Raw genomic sequence first — 18,450 nt, 5'->3', positions numbered from 1 at the left:
CCTTTTATTTTGTTTATTATCAGCGCCTTTCTGAGCCCCTGTCATGGGATACACAAGTTAATGACCTGAAAGCAAGACTATCTAGAATAATAGGAGGATTATGGAAAATAATAATCGAATTTCGAAGAAATTCAGAACACTTGTTTACTTTTCAATTATTCCTTCTCATATTTATTATTTTCACCTGATATGGGGCACCACTACTCCTGGTAATATGGAGAACATAGATATCACAAAAAAAATTAGAGCTCCAGAAGGATTAAGCCATAGCAAAATTACGCAGTTGTTTCGAGACCTCAATAGATTAATGATAGTTGTCCAGATTGACACGCGCAAGCTCGCGACGTATATACATACGGAAATAATCAAGGATCGTCAAAATCTTGAAAACAACGTTCATGGTAACGAATCAAATCTTGGATCATAGAACTTTAAATTACAGAGTACCGAAGCTGCGAACAAATAATGGTGAACAAAGTCTAAAATGCGAAATACGTAATATTTTGAATAACCATAAAGATCTATAAGAATAATTGAACGGCACTCGTCAGTAGCTGCTTTTAAGGCGCTTTGACCGAAACAACGCTCCTGTTACGCTTCTGTTCTGTTCTGACTACGCTTAAACGTGGCATTCACGCGCAAATACTTGCACTTAATAGGACAAGCGGACTCCCCGGAATGTACCACATGTGGCGTGCTAGAGACTATAGAACATGTTTTAGTGGCGTGTCCAGCGTATGCACGTGAAAGACTCATACTCGCATCTGCTATGAAGCCTATGGACACATCGCTTCTCTCTGAGGATTTGATCCTCGGCGCTTGGCCAGATAGTTTTAGAACTGTAAAGGCAATGCGAGCGCTCTCACGCTTTTTGAGTGACACGGACCTTGTCTCGCGTTTGTGATGTCAAAAAGTGTGCCTTGTTTTTTTTTGTAAGTAGTTTTTCATCTGCCTCCTCCCATCACCATCGTCCCCCATCATCGTCTCCCATCATGACCTTCTTTTATCTCCTCTTCCCGTCCCCCAGAGCAGAGTAGCAGGCCCGATATTTATTTTTCAGGCCAACCTCTCTGCCTTTCCTATCAATAAACCCTCTCTCTCTCTCTGTAAGCTTGTTTAAATTACTTACTCTATTAACTGACAAATCAAATATGCACTTTTTCAAGACATATATTAGGTGCTTTCAGTTTTATTTTTCCTTTTATTCTTTACGTGCAGTTGAGTCTGGGTGCCACCATGCAAGACGTCGATAGTGTTAGTATAATCAGCTTTCGAGATTGCTGCTTTATACGTATGCTTTGTATATGCGCAACATCAAAACGCTCGACGGCATCAGCGTTCGTTCCCATGTCCTTCTAGACCATGGCACTACAGCAGCGTCATTTACGACGTGGATGTAGCTATATGATTATATGATGTATGCAGCGTTTGTTTCACATTTTTCCATGTACCCCTTTATGCGCTCAACTGTACCGCATGATATATGTAACCACTCCTGCTATAGCCCCTGGAATGGGGCTGCAGTATTTTCAAGTAAATTTTCAAGTAAATCTGCGACTCCGATCTGCCTATTTTGATTCAACCAGCTACCCACGGTGTAGCCATACTGCAAGCTCAGCGTCTTGGAAGGACATAGTGCATCAAGTTGAGCTTCCAAGGGAAGCTCAACGTGAAGCTCAACGTACGTGAAGGTTGGGCACTTTTGGCATGCAGTTAGGCCTTTCGTCCCGAAGCCTCTCCAGTGCCGTAAATGCATGAAGATAGGAGACGTGAGTAGTGTGTGCAATTTCCCCATCGTGTGCCCACGGTGTACTCAGCCACACAGCGGCGATTCTTGCCGGGCAACAGTCCTTACGTGTGCCAATTGCCGCGGCCCTCATGACGCTGCCTCAAAGGATTGTCCTCGGCTGAAAAGGGAAGGAGCGATACTCAAACAAATGACAAGACCCAATACCACACACAAAAAAGCTACCGCGAAGGTACGCCAACGTTGTCGCCCTCGTCACAGACGGTTGTCGCAGACGGGACTTGGCCATCCTTGCCTGAGCTACACACACCCGCCGTGAACAAGCAGGTATTGCGTACTCGGTGTCCTGAGCCCATTGCTAATCAAGCACAAGTCACACCTCCGATCCAAGACCGGGACCGGCAAGTGACTTGGCCATCGCTCGCGAATCACTGCACACCCTCAGTGATAGAACAGTGAGCGCACACCCAGTGTGTTGAAATTGCTGCTGGTCGGCTAGTAGGTCAGAAACCGAACAAGGCAGCAGACGAGCAAGTGATTGAAATGATGAAGCCAATCGTGAATGCCGTGCGTGTGCCGCTTTCCAGCATGCGCATGGCAGCTGCACAGAATGCAGTGCAACTGCAAACAGCCTTTCATGACACTGAAACGTCTGTGCTGCCTTGTGATGGAGGGCCCTTGATCTGTTCTACTCAGGTCGCAGCAGTCGGCAGCCCTCAAGGTGGGCAGGCTACAGCTGCGGCGGCCTGTGACTTACAGTGCTTGTGTCATTGCCTGTCGCGCTTGCTACGGACCGCATTTCTCTACTTCTCCTTATTCTTTTGCACCCCCCTCACCCCTCTCCTCCAGTGCAGTGTAGCCAACCAGAACGTTTTATTGGTTAACCTCCTTGCCTTTCCTCTACCACTTCTCTCTCTCTCTTGTATATGCGCTCTCGATGCATGCTTTTACTTTTTTATTTTTTCTCCTCTATACGCGAGAAGAATTTGAATCGTATATCTTGTTGTTAAGCGCCGTTTCATCGGCGTATAGTTTGTATGGGGTCTCGGACCCAGTCAGGTGCAAGGAAGCACCTTTTGTCGCGGACCCTTTAGTTTCATGTACCAGGAAACTAAGAAGAAAAATAAATAAAAGTTATTATTGCTATAGTTTTTCCCCAGATGTGGAGGTACGTTATTCCCGCGAAAAAAAGATTATGTTACTCCCCATGAGAACCTCTACACAGTATCGCAAAGCAGCACGTCACGTGAAGCGGCCACTCATTGTAACCATGGGCGTCAATGCTTTGCAAATTATGAAATGGCAAGGCCATTGAAAAAAAAATGTCACGCGTCACGGGTAGACTTAATCAAGGCTACGAGTTGAGCGTTATTTATATTCGGAAGGAAAAAGGACCACGGAAAACGTGCTTGTATTGTCGTATATATGACGCTACCTTCCAAACACGGGCAGATCTCATTTAATTTCGCTGTCCGTGATCTCCACACTCTCGTTTCACGACTGCCTGCCAGCGCGGCTGTCGAGTGCGTCGATCATCGGCTTGTGGAGGAAATCCGTCGAGCTGAATCCGGCGATGAAGTCGGCGAGTCGGTAGTCCTCCTGCGGTATTACGTGGTGAAACCGCAGCCTTGAGCTCTGCCTCTTTTTCATGTAAGATACGTCCCTCGGGGAGGCCAGAGCGTGTCCATGGGACGAAAACAACGCCACCGGTACAGCGATACGTTTCAAAGGATACAGAGAGGCTTGTCCTGGGGAAAAAAATAGCACATAAATAGACTGGTAAAACTGCATGAACGCCGGTGCAGAAAGACGTCCTCCGAGAATGAGGTGGACACAGTGGAATATTTTTCTAGATAAAGTAGAATGAACACGAAGAATGCGTATATACAGGGGGGAACTTTCAAGAGCTTCACACTTCGAAGCATATTTTAATACTGTAAATGGGGTTACTTCTTTCTTTTTTGGTTGCCTTTACTATTACCAATTTTCAGCTTTTGCTTGCTGTGAACCAAAGATATCCCAAAAGTGTTTCTTAAGTACTAAGGAGAGAACAAAAGACTGGTATATGAATTCACTGCAGACTATCGATTTTAGTTAGGAGCTTTTGTGTCCAATGAAGTCGCTTTCTATCAATGCTACGAAACACGGATCAGAAAGGGCAGCATTGGAAACTGCACACAGGAGCACCGCTGGGCCGCTAATACGCTCATTTGCTCACACTAAGCCATTATCTATATTATGCGCATGTTGTAGCTTCTCGCTGGCGGTATTCTCTTGCTGTAATTGCAAAACAAATTAGAAACGCACAAGCCACTGCGCAGAAAATTATTGTTGAATTATCGACGTCTTACATATTTCGCATCGTCTTCAGAACCGCTAACGAAGACTCTCACTTCTTTCCCCCCACCCCGTCCCGAAAAATAAAACGCAAACACTGGCCTTTCGGGAATCAAAGAGAACGCCTTTTGTTTGGAGCTGTGCCCTTCACATAGTGCATTGTAATTCTTGATTTTCATCTTTGGCAGCATATTTCCTGAGTCAAAATTGTATTCTTTGGCAATACATTGTTTTCGGAAAGAAAAAAAATGTGCAGTAACTTTGTCGTTTGGTAGAGAAGATTATTTCCGCAGTATGAATCAACTAAATAGTCCGGCATTGTCCGTCGGACGTTTGCCAACGTAATTCGGGCCCCACGGCGCACCTGGTGGTCTGCAGAATGTTCTTTCTGTGATCGCGAGCTATGCTAGGTACTTAGGGAAGTTTTCGCGTTTATTTTTAGCCTTGAGAGATCACAGATGTTCTCGCCGTTATTAAATTCTGCCGTCTTGCTAGCTGGGAAGTTGTGGTAAAAACGAAGGCGTTGAGCACATTGCCAAGAACCAAGTTACTGTCTCTCCTGTTTCCGATGTTCTTCGAGCGCACCGTAAAAAGACAAAAAAAATCAGTAGCGACGCTTCAAAAGGACTTGATTTTTAAGATAACAGCGCACCCCGGTCAGAAAAAGCGAACTATATAAGAAAATGTTTGATCGGCTGACCATAGAGTTTTTTTTATTTTCCCCACGTCCATGATCGTACATGAGGAAATTCTCGGCTCTGCAAATCTGAAAATGTGAAAGATAATTTTACGCATGTATATGTAAAAATCTGGCACATTTTTCTTTGTTCCTAATAGTGCGGCGTTGTGGTTGTTTTTGCACCGTGGAAAACATGCTTCGTTTTCATCTTGCGTCTGCAACTCTGGGTCTGTGATCGAGTTTGAATTCGCCGCCACTTACTAGACGCCCACAAATAAGGTCGTGGCACAAACCAACCTCCCGCGAAACCGAAGAAAAGACGCTCAGGGCAGCCGCAAGCTCTCGAGAAATTATGATTTGCCATAAATGGCAGAAGGCAAAGCCCTGACATTAAGAACAATTCCCAGGATCAATAGCTTAGCTTGGGGTGAGAAAGTAAGTACCATTCTTGTTCTCTGAATGCCAATGACGCCAAATTAATGCGCAATAATTGCATAAGATGCCTGTATTTTGTTTTCAGATGCAGCACATATTTTCGTAAGACCTACGAAGCTCCTCATTCCCAAAATGTTCTTAGAGGACTCGAAAATTAAAAAAGTACACTCATTGCACCTAAACATAGCACTATTCTAAACCGGGCATTGTGATTTACTCGGGTTTTGGTGACAGAGTACCGTAATTTTTAGTTAGACATCTGAGGTAAGGCAATTAAATACAGCTCAGTTTCTTCTTTATTAAAGGTTTTTGTTAAAAGTCAGGGCGCACAATTCGTTCCTATCTGCACTACAGTACGCCAGAGCGTGATCGTTGTTACGAGTTTATTCATTTTCGTTTTTTAAATTCGTGCTGTGCTTTATTTATGTTCTGGAAAGGAACTCCGCGCAGGTGCTACGTTAGTTAAGAGCTGAATCGTTGTTTTCAGAAACCCCTACAAAAATTAGCAAAATGCCCTGGGGCAGAAATTGATCACAAATATGGCATAAATATTCTTTGGTAATTTTCTAATAAACTGGCCGCTTTTAATTCCCTTACTTTCCACACACGATGACAAAGAAAGTTTCGCTGTTTTATTGCATAAGCGGCGTAACACTTTTTTAAATACTGACACGTACCACGTCAAACATTCTGTGTTGAAAAGCTAGCAATCATTCAGTAAAACGGGAGTTGGTTAGGACCACGTGGCTAGTTTCAGTGTAAAATGATGTTTATAGATTTTAATCTGAAAACATTAGGAGATAAAATATTATTCATGACAAGTGCTATTAGTTTTAGACAACCTCGAAAGGTGTTGCTCTAGCTGCGTCAACTATTCTTAGGTTACCATCGAAATCATTGTCGAGCTGAAGCAACTATCTGAAAGGATTCGCACAGTCGAAGTTGATATGGCGGAACGTAAGATTGAGCAGGTTTCGGCAGCATCCGAGTCCGGACCGAATATGTCAGGTACTATTGGCGCACAGCTTCGAAAAATCGAATCGAGATGTGAAGACGCGGAAAACAGACTTAGGCGATCCAATCTGCTGTTTTTTTGACATTCCGGACGAGATGTCTGAAACATGGTCGACAGCAGAAAATAATGTTACAAATCTCTGTTCCGATAAACTAGGGGTTAATCTTCAATCTACACAAATTGAAAGATCGCATCGTCTAGGGCAGTTTCAGACTGAGAAATGCAGGCCCATCATAGTAAAACTTACATATTTTAAGGGTAAACAACTTATTCTCGAAAACGGTAATAAGTTTAAAGACACCGATTATGCAGTGCGTGAGGACTTTTCACTACAAACGCGGCTCGCCAGGAAAAAGCTCTTGGAATTTGCCAAATCTAAAAAAACGGCCTACAAGCTCAAGCGTAGACAAACTGCGCATGGGTGATTCAGTATTCATGTACGACTCTGACACTGACCAAGTAATAGAAGTCTCACGATAGCTAAGATGCCGAAGCAATGCACGTGTTACCAAAAACCCGATCCAGTCGCCTATAGATAGCATTCCAAGCCCACCTCTCCATTTGACATTCACTAACATACGCAGCCTTCTTCCTTAACGCACCGAACTCTGCTCATATCTTGATAATAGCAACTGTAATATACTACTTCTAACAGAAACGTGGTTGCGTCCAGATATCGCTGACGAGGAACTTCTGCCTGATAGCAACGGATTTCAAATTTACCGAAAAGATAGAATAAGCAAAAGGGGCGGCGGAGTATTAATTGCAGTTAATAATAACATTTTGTCTTTCCTTGTGGATATTCCATGTGAACTGGAAATCATATGGGTAGCAATAGCATCCCGCCTCGGTAACACTGTCTTAGGCATCTGCTACAGGCCCCCGGACTCCCCTGCCACGTTTGTCGCTGACCTACATGACAATATCACGGCTATTCGAACCAGATTTCCTAAATCTGACATTTTCTTGTCCGGGGATTTTAATTACCCAGACATTGATTGGCTGAACCTATGTTCACATTCATCTGCCTCTAATGAGTTCATGCAGCTAACACTCGACTTTTCTTTTGTTCAACTAGTCAATGCTCCAACACGCGATGCTAATATTTTAGACCTTATTTTATCATCTGCTCCCGAGAGGGTTAGTGATATATCTTATAATGACGGGTTCAGTGATCATCAGCTTCTTCAGTTATCGATTAATGCCCCTTATTACTCACGCCGCACCCAACCAAAACAGATTCTAAATTACAGGAAGGCTGACTTTGACGCTATTAATCGTTGTCTCGAGCATTTCTCCGAAATTCTTGTGCGTGATTTTTCATCCCGGTCGGTTAACGAAAACTGGACTTTGTTCAAAGAAAAAATAGCGAAACTGGTGCGCAAACACATTTCGAGAATAACATTACGGGTCAACATATTTAAACCTTGGTATAACAATTCCTTACGAGCATTGAAAAACAAGAAAAAACGTCTTTTCAGAGCCGCGAAACGATTGCGCACTGATTCTGCGCATGCTGAGCACAGACTGTGTGAAGCATCATAGTGCCATGCCATCCGGAAGGCCAAACATAAATTTTATTCACAGGACCTTCAATCGCTCATAAAAAATAACCCCGCAAAATGTTGGAAAACAATCTCCCCGTCACGCACGTCGGACACTATTTCATTGCTTGATGAAAACAAATGTCCAATACCCCAAGAGAACTGTCCAGTCACGTTTAATGACTACTTCACATCAGTATTCACTACCGAAGACTATTCCAACCTACCTCAACCCCAAGAACTCAATTACCCATTCATGACTACAATAGATATAACAACAGAAGGCGTAGCGTGTCTAATTAACAGTCTTAAGGTATCAACTTCCTCAGGGGTAGACGGAATAAATACAAAAATTCTCAAACACACCATACATCCCTCTAGTATCATTCTGTGTCATATTTTCAGGCAATCTTTAGCAACCGGCGAAATTCCTTATGACTGGAAGATTGGCAAAATAATCCCTGTTTACAAATCTGGCGACAAAAACACAGTAACTACCGCCCCATATCACTAACGAGTATTCCATGTAAGTTACTTGAACACATCGTTGCATCTAACGTCGCGCGCCATCTTGAGAACAATGATTTCTTTTTCCCACGCCAGCACGGATTCAGAAAAGGGTTTTCCTGTGATACACAACTAATTGAACTTACCAGTGATTTATTCAAGAACATGGATGAAAACTACCAGACTGACTGCATATTCATTGACTTTTCCAGAGCGTTTGACCGTGTTGCCCATTGTCGCCTTATAGCTAAAATATCGTCGCTTAATTTAGACTCGCTAACTGTCTCCTGGATCCGGAACTTCATATCTTTTCGTAAGCAGTTCACGGTAACAAACAACTTTTCATCACCCCTTAGTGACGTCACTTCTGGCGTCCCTCAGGGAAGTGTTCTCGGTCCCTTATTATTTTCAATTTTCATAAATGACCTGCCATCGCATCTTACATCATCGGTCCGACTGTTCGCCGATGACTGCATAATTTATCGCCAAATCCGCTCAACCACTGACCATGCAATTCTTCAGCAGGACCTTGAATGTGTAACTAACTGGTGCACATCATGGCAAATGACACTTAATACTGACAAATGTAAAATCATGACCGTTAGCCGGAAGCATTCAAACTCGCTATTCACTTATTCTCTTAACAGTGTCACACTATCCCGCACGTCTTCCTATAAATACCTTGGCGTTTATCTGCCTTCAAATCTTTCTTGGGCGGAACATATTCAATGCATAACTGCTAAAGCATCGCGCACGCTTGGCTACCTGATAAGAAATCTTCATAGCGCACCTGTTTCTACCCGCAAGCTAGCATACTTAACATTTGTCCGTCCCCAACTCGAATATGCATCAGCCATCTGGTCACCACATCAGGCTTATTTAATTCCTTGACTCGAAGCAATTCAGAACCGTGCAGCGCGTTTTATTTCTCACGACTACAACCGTCATTCCAGCGTAACAAGCATCAAGTTATCTTTATCGCTAACAAGTTTACAGACACGTAGGGATATCGCACTTCTTTGCTTACTACAGAACCTAATATACAGTCGTCACGCGTCCACACTGCCACTTTCACGCCCAATGCGCACTTCACGTCGCCTACATAACAATCTTAGCTTCCAACGTCTATTCGGCCGAACACTTGCGTTTAATTCTTCTGCTTTGCCACGTGCTATCAAGTGTTGGAATGGCCTTCCGGACTGCATTGCTACCATACGTGACCCATTAATCTTCAAAAACGAATTGACCACCTTCATGCATCCATGATACTGTACATAAATTGTTTTCGTATGTGTTGTCAAATCCATGCAGTGCCACTATTTGTTGGCTGTTTTTCCTCTGTGTCAATATATTACGGTTTTTTTTTTCATGTACGGTGTAATCATTGTTTGCAGTCCAATGTATTTAATATTGTTATATTTTTTGTTCTTTCCACTTTGTACCATCTTTTGTCTGCTAAATATTGTAACCCCTCCCCTCACACAATGTTCCAAGTGTGGAACCTGTGAGGTATTTGTATAAATAAATAAATATAAGTTGTAGTTTCAGGCACGTACAGAGTTCACGTACGCGGACGTGAGAAATCTACGTAGCTTACGCGCTTGTCGTTTGAAACCCTTATAGCTACACGAACGCGACGCAAACCGCGCATTGATCCTAGCGCCATCTACTAACATATACAGACGCATTATGTTGCCATTGTAATACAAGACAAGTCAGAACCAAGCCAGTCGAACTGCGTGGGGGCATTGCTATGACGACGACAAAAGCTAGTTCGGCAGGCTTAAAGGCTGGAAAAGCGCCCTTCTAACTGAAAAACAAAAGCTATTTGTCATCTAAAACTTTATGCGAGGCAGGACTCGGACGGTAACGAGAGATCGACGTGACAACGCAAGAAGATGCGAAGGCGTCGAAAACGTCCCTGGCCTCGAATCAAAGCGGACCAACAGTGTGTCGCCTAGCAGCAAAACGGAGAGAGAGGCCGGTAATCCTGCTGATTTATAGCATGAGAAACAATTAACGGCGGCGGACTTCAACAACCCCAGAAGCAGCCAGGAAGACCAGGCGCGCAGGTGAGATCTGGGAATCGAAATTAGCGACGGTGGCTGCCTGTCAAGCAGTAGAATGCAACCTGAAACCGCGCAAAAAAGACAAGGGATAGGGAAGAAACCAACAGGACAGAGCGCCGATTGTCAACTGGTTTATTACAACGGTGCGTCACATTTATACAATCATCGCAATTACACTGTAACCTAAAAAACAATCATCACGTAACACTGGTGCGCAGGCGCGGACGGTACGTCATGCTACCCAGATATAAAAATTCTTGTCCCGCACTCGCCTGCGCTCCAGTGATGATCGTTTGTCAGGTAGCAGTGTGACTGCTGCGATGATTTTATAAATATGACACACCGTTGTAATAAACCAGATGATGTTCCGCGCTCTGTCCTGTTCGTTTCTTGCTCCTCCCTTGTCTTTTTTGCGCGGTTTCAAGGTGCATGCTGCTACTAGTCACAAGCTAGCCTGCCTCTCTCTTTTATACTTGTCAAGCAGTGAAGAGACCTGGCCAAGATCCACCTTATATGCGTGGCTATGAATGTGCCACCCATTCTAAGATATGCCCCAACAGTTGAGCAAGGAATTTCTTGGCAACACTTGCTCTCTACAAAGATGTAGGCTGGAAAGATTTATGTTACTTTATGCTTTTCGTAAGCTGTAACTTTAAGGGGTAGTGTCATTTTTATACTAAGCTCTTACTATAATAATAAGCAATCGTAGTCGCTCATATTTTTATACCTTTTTTTAGTGCGTTTTTAGTAAGGAGTGTTTCGGCAGGGTGTGCTACCTTGTTTGCTTAAGTTTGAATGCCTCTCTGAGAGGGATGTTATTCGGTTCGACTTTAAAATAACGGCTTTTAAAGACATTTATCGCTCACTCTTCTATTCGCCGATAAATATTCCACATTCCAAATCAAGGAGCTTTACTGATGCAGAGAAGTTTGGAATTACACTTTAATATTATGACCTATGGTTCTGGGCGAAGTAAAAATAACAGACAAACTTTTTATGTGGCTAGTAAAAAAGACTTGAATCCCAGGAATGCACGAATGTAACGTGTTAGAAAGTCTTAGTATGGTTAACATACATGTGTAAACATGAAAACTGCTGCAAGTTTAGTATTTAATCAATAAGCGACACGTGTTGTTATTCACAGTGCCGTTAACACCTTGGAGCTTCAACTCTCACCCTGTCTCTCGAAAAGCACTATTGCGGTAATGGCGATATTTAGCAAACAGAGCGCATCGGTTTTCATTGAGATTTCACATTATTCATTCTAGAAATTTATTCGTAAGCAAAGCTCTCGACAGTGCTTCGAAGAACAGTGCACTAGAGGAACAGTGCTGAAAATGATGATCAGATTTTTCTCCTTTTCGCAAACGAAGTTTTTGAAAAATTAGGGATATGCAATTGCCAAAAAAATCTTTTAGGTACAGCTCTAACAATCAGCAGTAGGCAACGTTCGACGGAATTTTAATTCCGTCGTAATTGTGATGTCTCATTCAGATGACTGCTGTAAAACCTAGCGTTGTACACAGAGAACGTTATATTAAGTTAGGGATGCTTCCGAAGTTCTGAAGACTGAACCGAGACATCAGTGTGTTTAATGAAGGTTATGGAAATCAATCCTATAGGCTGAGGTAGCGGCACTTGCGATATGCACGCAGCTGATATTTGAATCGCAAAAGACGAATTAGCGTTTGAATTTTGTTGCGAATTATCGCCTCTAAGGATTAGGCACCAACTGCTATGTGCCTAAAAGAGCGATAATACAAATTCGAGTAGAGACATCCGGCAGTCCCATCAACCAAAAATACTGGACAAATAAAAGTTGTAATCGCATTTAAAAAGCCTTCCAAGTTTTGAGAAAAGGAAGGTTGTCACCAATGTGCACCGGATTGCTTTTGAAAGCCAAAAGAAGGAACAGAGAGGAAAAAAGTTCTTTTTCTGAGCGTTGGCTAGAGGACAGAGGCTCCCACTCACCTGCTGTTCAATTTGCTCTTCATTATGCCTTTTCATCAGTGAAACTTGCAAAATCAACCATTATATACTAAGTGTTCCATACTTAACGAGCCTCATAGAAAGTGCACGAAACTTCAGTGATGCGCTCTTCTAGGCTTCTATTTTATCCTTTCATTGCTACGTCTGCTCAGAACAACGGTTTTCTGCGCAAAATAATGCAGCGATTGAAAAATACTGGACACAGTCTATTAGTTGAAAAAGGTTACTCTGTACTTTTCCTCACCTGTACAAAGTGCCGCAGGTTTTGATACGAAGTGCCGACGATAATGTGCTCAAGGATGACTGGTACCCTTGTCTGAGAGAAAGGAACGGGGTTTCGAGCCATGTTTATTGAGATTTCTGTTCGAGTCACGTTGCGTTTTGTTTTTTTGACAGTTAGTGTGCGACTTGATCTCTCAACAGATCGCTCATTCGAGAAAGACTCAAAATTTATAAGCGCGTTGTTCACTGCTACACTCAGGCCTCAATCGAAACAATACTCTAAAAAACGCAGCTGTTGATAGGCTTTTAGATACTTTTATGGTGTCGTGAACTCTCATGTCGTTTCCTTTCTTTCCTTGCTGCCTCGCTTACTTCGTGAAGCAAGAATTCTTATTTTTCGGTCGTTTGCTTTTTTATTTACATCATAATCACTGCCAAAAATAATTAATTTCATTCGGAGTTTTCCCAAGTTCTTACATATGGCGTGAAACTTGGCATACAAAAATGAGCTTCAGCAAAAACGAATTCATTGACTGATATGATGCTGGGAAAACAAGTAAAGTTATCATAAACTACCCTACAAACATCACACAGTCATCTTTAAGCTACTTAACTTACTTAGCTCTTCGCTTAGAACACGCTGGTTGTTCATAAGAAGCAACAGGCCTCTCCGAATTCTGGTGTGTCTGCAACGTATATTTCGTGTTAACCCCGAGATGCAAAGGCTATGGCTGATTAAATAGTCCGGCGCCTCATACTGAATCCAAATGCATCGTATGGAATAATTATAGACACAATTATTCCAAAAAATCAAGTGAGTCGAAAAGAGTTATATGCACAATATTTTGCATCAATCAAACTGAAGGCCCTTGGCCCCACCCAAAGTTCGCATATTATGCCTAACTGATCGGTGTACGCGTTGCCACAATGAATCCGACTCCGAATTTCTACGGAGTCAAAGAAACGCTTCCCGGTAACGGCTTAATGGCATTGTGGTCGCTAATGCGGCATTTCACTAAGAATTGTCGGCTATTTGCCTCTCAATAGGTGAAAAGTCTATAAATTTTTAACCACACAGGGTCCTGTATTGGACTCGTGACAGTGTAAATGGGGTGGCCGTCAGAACTTGTCGTAAGGAAAACTTTCACTCCTGTGGGCAGCTAGAAGGGGGATATCGACGACTTTAGCGGGTACAAAAGAGATGCGGAGGCCGTGGTGTGGCCGCTCCACCTAACTAAGCTTTTATAGTTCTGCAGTCCAAGAAGTTTCCAAAACAGGACCGCTCAGGCTCTCGAGAAGCTGGTAGCTAAATACCTTTTCTTCTCAATTATTTACCCAAACGTAGGGAGTCGTGTCCACGGAGCCATTACATGCCTGAAATACAGTTGCATATTTACTCTCCCGTATTCTTTCATCAGCAGTCCGGTCTCCTGTGCGTGACTATTTTTGTGCATCCGGAAGTCCGTCCGTCATTCAGCACTGCTAAATCATTGCAGAGGAAACTCAACTGGTTTTTTCACTCCTGCTTCTACTACACACAGCTGACCCCGTCTATGTGACGTCGTGAAGTCAGCAACGCCCATATAGAGGTACAGCTAAAATGACTGGGCTTCATTAAAAGTGCATCTGAGTGAATCGAGTCTAAGCTATCCGGCAGAACAGAGGAGGAATCGTGTATTTAGCAGCGCTTTGGTAGTTTTAAAAAGCATGGACATCTATAGAGCCTTCCATCAACGCAGCGCAAATAGAAGGTGCTTGAGTGCATAAAGCAATACGCTGAACTCTTTATGCTGTGGCGAAAGCAGTATTCAGTTCAGATTAGCATGCAATGTTTTGATCGAACACGTAGGCGTGTGCTGGTGCCTCCGTGCCACATATGGCGTAATGGGTAGCTTACCGTGTTTAACTGCTTCGTACTGCTTGACATAGTGAGCACATACCCCAAGGAACAGGGCATTCCTTGGAAAATGCTGCATACAGCTTGCACGACCACTTTAGGAGCCATGGGCAGATAGAGGTAGCCGCTGTCAACTAACGGGTTGACGAGAAACTAAGGGGCAAAAAAACAATGAGGTAGAAAGGAGATGGTATGCGGCCGAATTGGGTGGCACGAAATGTAACTTAGAAAATCACAACTCGGAAGCAAAATACCAATAAGAAAATTAAACTTGCGTCACAGTTTGCGAGAAAATAGAAAATTATCTGAAACCTTAGTGATGACTTTATGAAGCGTGAAATGAAAGACGGCACGCTTTTTGAGAACTACGTGGAAACATGGCTTCTTAAAAGAGCGCAAGAAACGCACAAAAGGCGGCGGCTTTCAACTAGGTTTACCGTAACAATTGAGTTGTATATACCCATCGGTCGAGGCGCGCCAGATAGAAATCATGGACATTGTGCAGGCAAGAAAACATGCTAAACGCCTTTAGCATGTTCGGGGAAAATTTAAGCTGTCAGCCAGGGGAAACTTTCTTTCATATATCAAAGGAAGCTTGCATGTTCGCCGTTTTCTGCGCAATTCATCTTACGTTACATCCCTGCACAGAATTTCTTCAAAATACATCGGACATCATCATGTTTAAGCAACAGTCACGACCCTTGACATGTATGAGACAAATCAAAATATTACTCACAAATAATGGGTCGGAGACAACTACCAGTTGAGGAAAAGGAAAACCCATGTGCGTGAGGTTTGTAAGCGGCGCGTATGCCATTACAACGTCGACCTTCAAGAAAAAGCGTTCATATTCTGGCCTTTAAGCATATTTAGCGGACACCGGGGACTACGGTTTTGAATTGAGGCTGAATATTTAGAATTAGTGCTGGCCACTACGTTTATGGCAGCTCGCGTTGTTTACTGGAAGGTCACCGGACGCGGTTTGTATCTTTGGTGCTCCACCCAAATTGTCAAAATGTCCCAGACAGGTCTGGATGTGTATTCTCCTTAATTTATTACCACAAACTTCACCAACTCACGTGTGGCGGACTGAAGTTACACTCATAAACTGCTGCGCTTATTACATCCAAACAATTCAGCCAGGAAGCGCTTGCCGGTGCTTCACGCGTCTGCTCCGGCTTTCGCATGATAACTGCTGACAATATCAGATTTGTGCCGCTCCGTAATAGGAACCTGATTGACAGTAAAAACAGTGCTGCTATCCTCTGCCTTAGAAAGTTGCCTTCAAAAACTTCACGCCACAGACGTGGACCACTTGAGCAAAAGATGATAATAGTACATAATTTCTATCCGCACTAATAAGGCTAGGCTTCATCCATTGTCCGCAAAGTTGATCAGCAGATGCTCAAGATCTCCAAGCGTCTAATTTCATGGTACCAATTATATGTAAGCTCTGCTATGGCCCTGTCAACTCCCAAAGACTACATTAATGCGGTCGTTCTCAATGTACGTACCGCCACTTGCACATTTGACATGAACGCTCGATTGCGCATCCTGCACTGACGCTACAGCCCCTGCACGGTGCACGGTGCGTGCTGCAGGGTGTTCTTGCGGTGGTTGGAGACAGCTCATGCCGTGCTTCCGCTCTAGTATTGTCTAGTAGCAGAAGACACGTGCTCGAGCATTCGTGCTAATCGTGCTGACGGCGGTACTTCAGTGGTAATACACTGAGCTCAAAAGAGCTTGTTTTCGTTCACTGTTGCAGGATTCTCTGCCTGTAAACAGAAATTGCATATAAGTACCAAATTAGGAGCAGATACATTTTACACACAGAACTTGTGTTCGGTCGTCTTCCTTGGAGATCGTTTCTCACGTTTTATTTATTGTTCAGCAAGATTGTGCATTTTTGTTTTATTCAGGTCCACACCACTGGTTATCATTTCGAGCTGCTCAAATTCCAAGCCATAAGGGGCTAAATTTTCCTAGCCCTATAATACTTGATATGCCAGCGGCAAGAAAAAAACAGAAAACAACAAGCTCTTTTTCAGCAACTTTTGAAAGTGCGAATATAATGCAGGCTTTTCGATAAAGTACTTAAAATGACACTGTTTAACTTGCATCTTTGACCAAGTGTATTGAAGCGCCCAGAAGAAGAAAGCTTAGCCTGAAATATAACTGAAAATAATCATGAAATATGCTCAAAGGATGGTAGCATATTTCAACCCTATTGGGATAACTCTAGGCAGAACCTCTGCTCAAGTCCTTTTTAAGCGAAACTCATTTTCAACGATGTGATGTCTGGCCAAAAGAAGAAAAATCACGCTGCGAGGCTTGCAGCGTTTTCATGTGGAGCGGAGCTTCCTTTGGGCGACGTACCTTTTCTTTGTACTGAGGCCTCGTGGAGAGAAGGACCATGCTCGAAACGAATCCTTGCGAGTACACCAGCAATGACACCTTGCATGACCGGGTGGTGTTACGCACGGTGTCGATGGCCGCGGCTAAACCTAAACCACCAATCTCGTTAAAGCTGTGTGATGAGAAGAGTGCAATAAATGAAGCTGAGGGTTATTTTGGTTTTGTTAGATGTGATAAAGAAGTGGAGTAAGCATCTAGAAAAAAAAAGAGTGAAAAAGTTTGTTTTTTTATTCATGCAAATTGGTTATAGAGACTCAAAGCTTGGCAAAAAGCACCAGTGAATATAGTTTATGCAACATCATGCGGCAGAATATTCCAGGCATACACTCTGTTGAAATAAAAAGAATATCAGATGACGTCTCACTTAAAAGCCGGATCTTTCAATTCCTAAGGGTTAAACATTCTTCGTGATATAGAGCTTGTGCCTCGTAAGACTTTATCAATTTTAGAACATAGGTATTTCGAGCTACAAGGACACTATTGTCGGCATAGCATTCTTAGTAATAGGGTTCTACGGAATGCAGCATAGACGTGTTAATTGGCTGGCTGGTCAACTTATACTGAAGAGTTACGTTTTAACTACTGCAGTTAAGCTTAAAATTTTTATTTGAGCCGTTTCCAGCACCCGATCTGTCAGCTACTGCAGCGCAATAAATTGCGTAGCCACCATTTAGGGACTAAAACCTATCTTACAAGAAACACACTGTAAACGGATTAGTTTTGTAGTGTGCCTGGGACTAGTGCCAGTTTCGGAAGGCTTGACTACACGCACTTCAGCGGAAAGGTCTCTTCCACGTTTCGCCAATTAACCCAGTACTTTGCCAGCTGCGGCCACCGTATACCAGCGAGCAGGATTGATGTACACTGTAAAATTAGTAGCAGATTTCTTCTGCGGGCATAAAAGTTGAGCGACTGGAGAGTAGGTTCGGTTTCAATCATATTGAACTTTTGTCGCAGTTTTCATGAAGAACACTGACAGCATTGTTCCATTTTATTTCATGTTTTTTTGCTCGCTCTAAGATAAATGTTCCCATTATACGGATTTGCACTTAAGTATCAGTCGTACGTACGACTAGGAAAGAAAATCGTAGTTTCAAGAGACTTTTTTGAGGCTTCGGTAGAAATCCACTGAAACATCTTTCGCTTTCTATTTTTATAGATTCCGATTTGAGGAACATAATTTATAAGAGAAGTTCGATTCGAGGAAGTTCTCTATCAAGCAGTCAAATTCGGAGCGCAGTTTAAAAAGAATAAATATTTCACTGTGTCCGTTGTCAAAGCAGCAAAGGCAAAAATCTTCAACCAGAAGGGCCCCAATTTAATATCTAGCAATGGCTGCAGTGCGAGTTAAAATAATAAGGATGAGGTAATAACGGTAAAATGTTTGTCTTGTAATATATGTACTCAATTTGAAGGTCCCCAGAAGAAAAAGCTGATTTTTAACAGCTTAAACAGTGCCTAGAAGCTCACAAAAGGCAAAAATAGTCACATTTTAAGCGGAAACACGTGTTCACGTCGTATAAAAATCTGCCAAATGCACGACATATTTAGCGCTATGGTCATCGATTATTCCAAAAATCTCATAAGTCCTACA

Source organism: Amblyomma americanum, chromosome 9, assembly GCF_052857255.1.
Source record: "Amblyomma americanum isolate KBUSLIRL-KWMA chromosome 9, ASM5285725v1, whole genome shotgun sequence".
Taxonomy (NCBI): Eukaryota; Metazoa; Arthropoda; class Arachnida; order Ixodida; family Ixodidae; genus Amblyomma; species Amblyomma americanum.
This window is presented reverse-complemented; position numbering follows the sequence as displayed.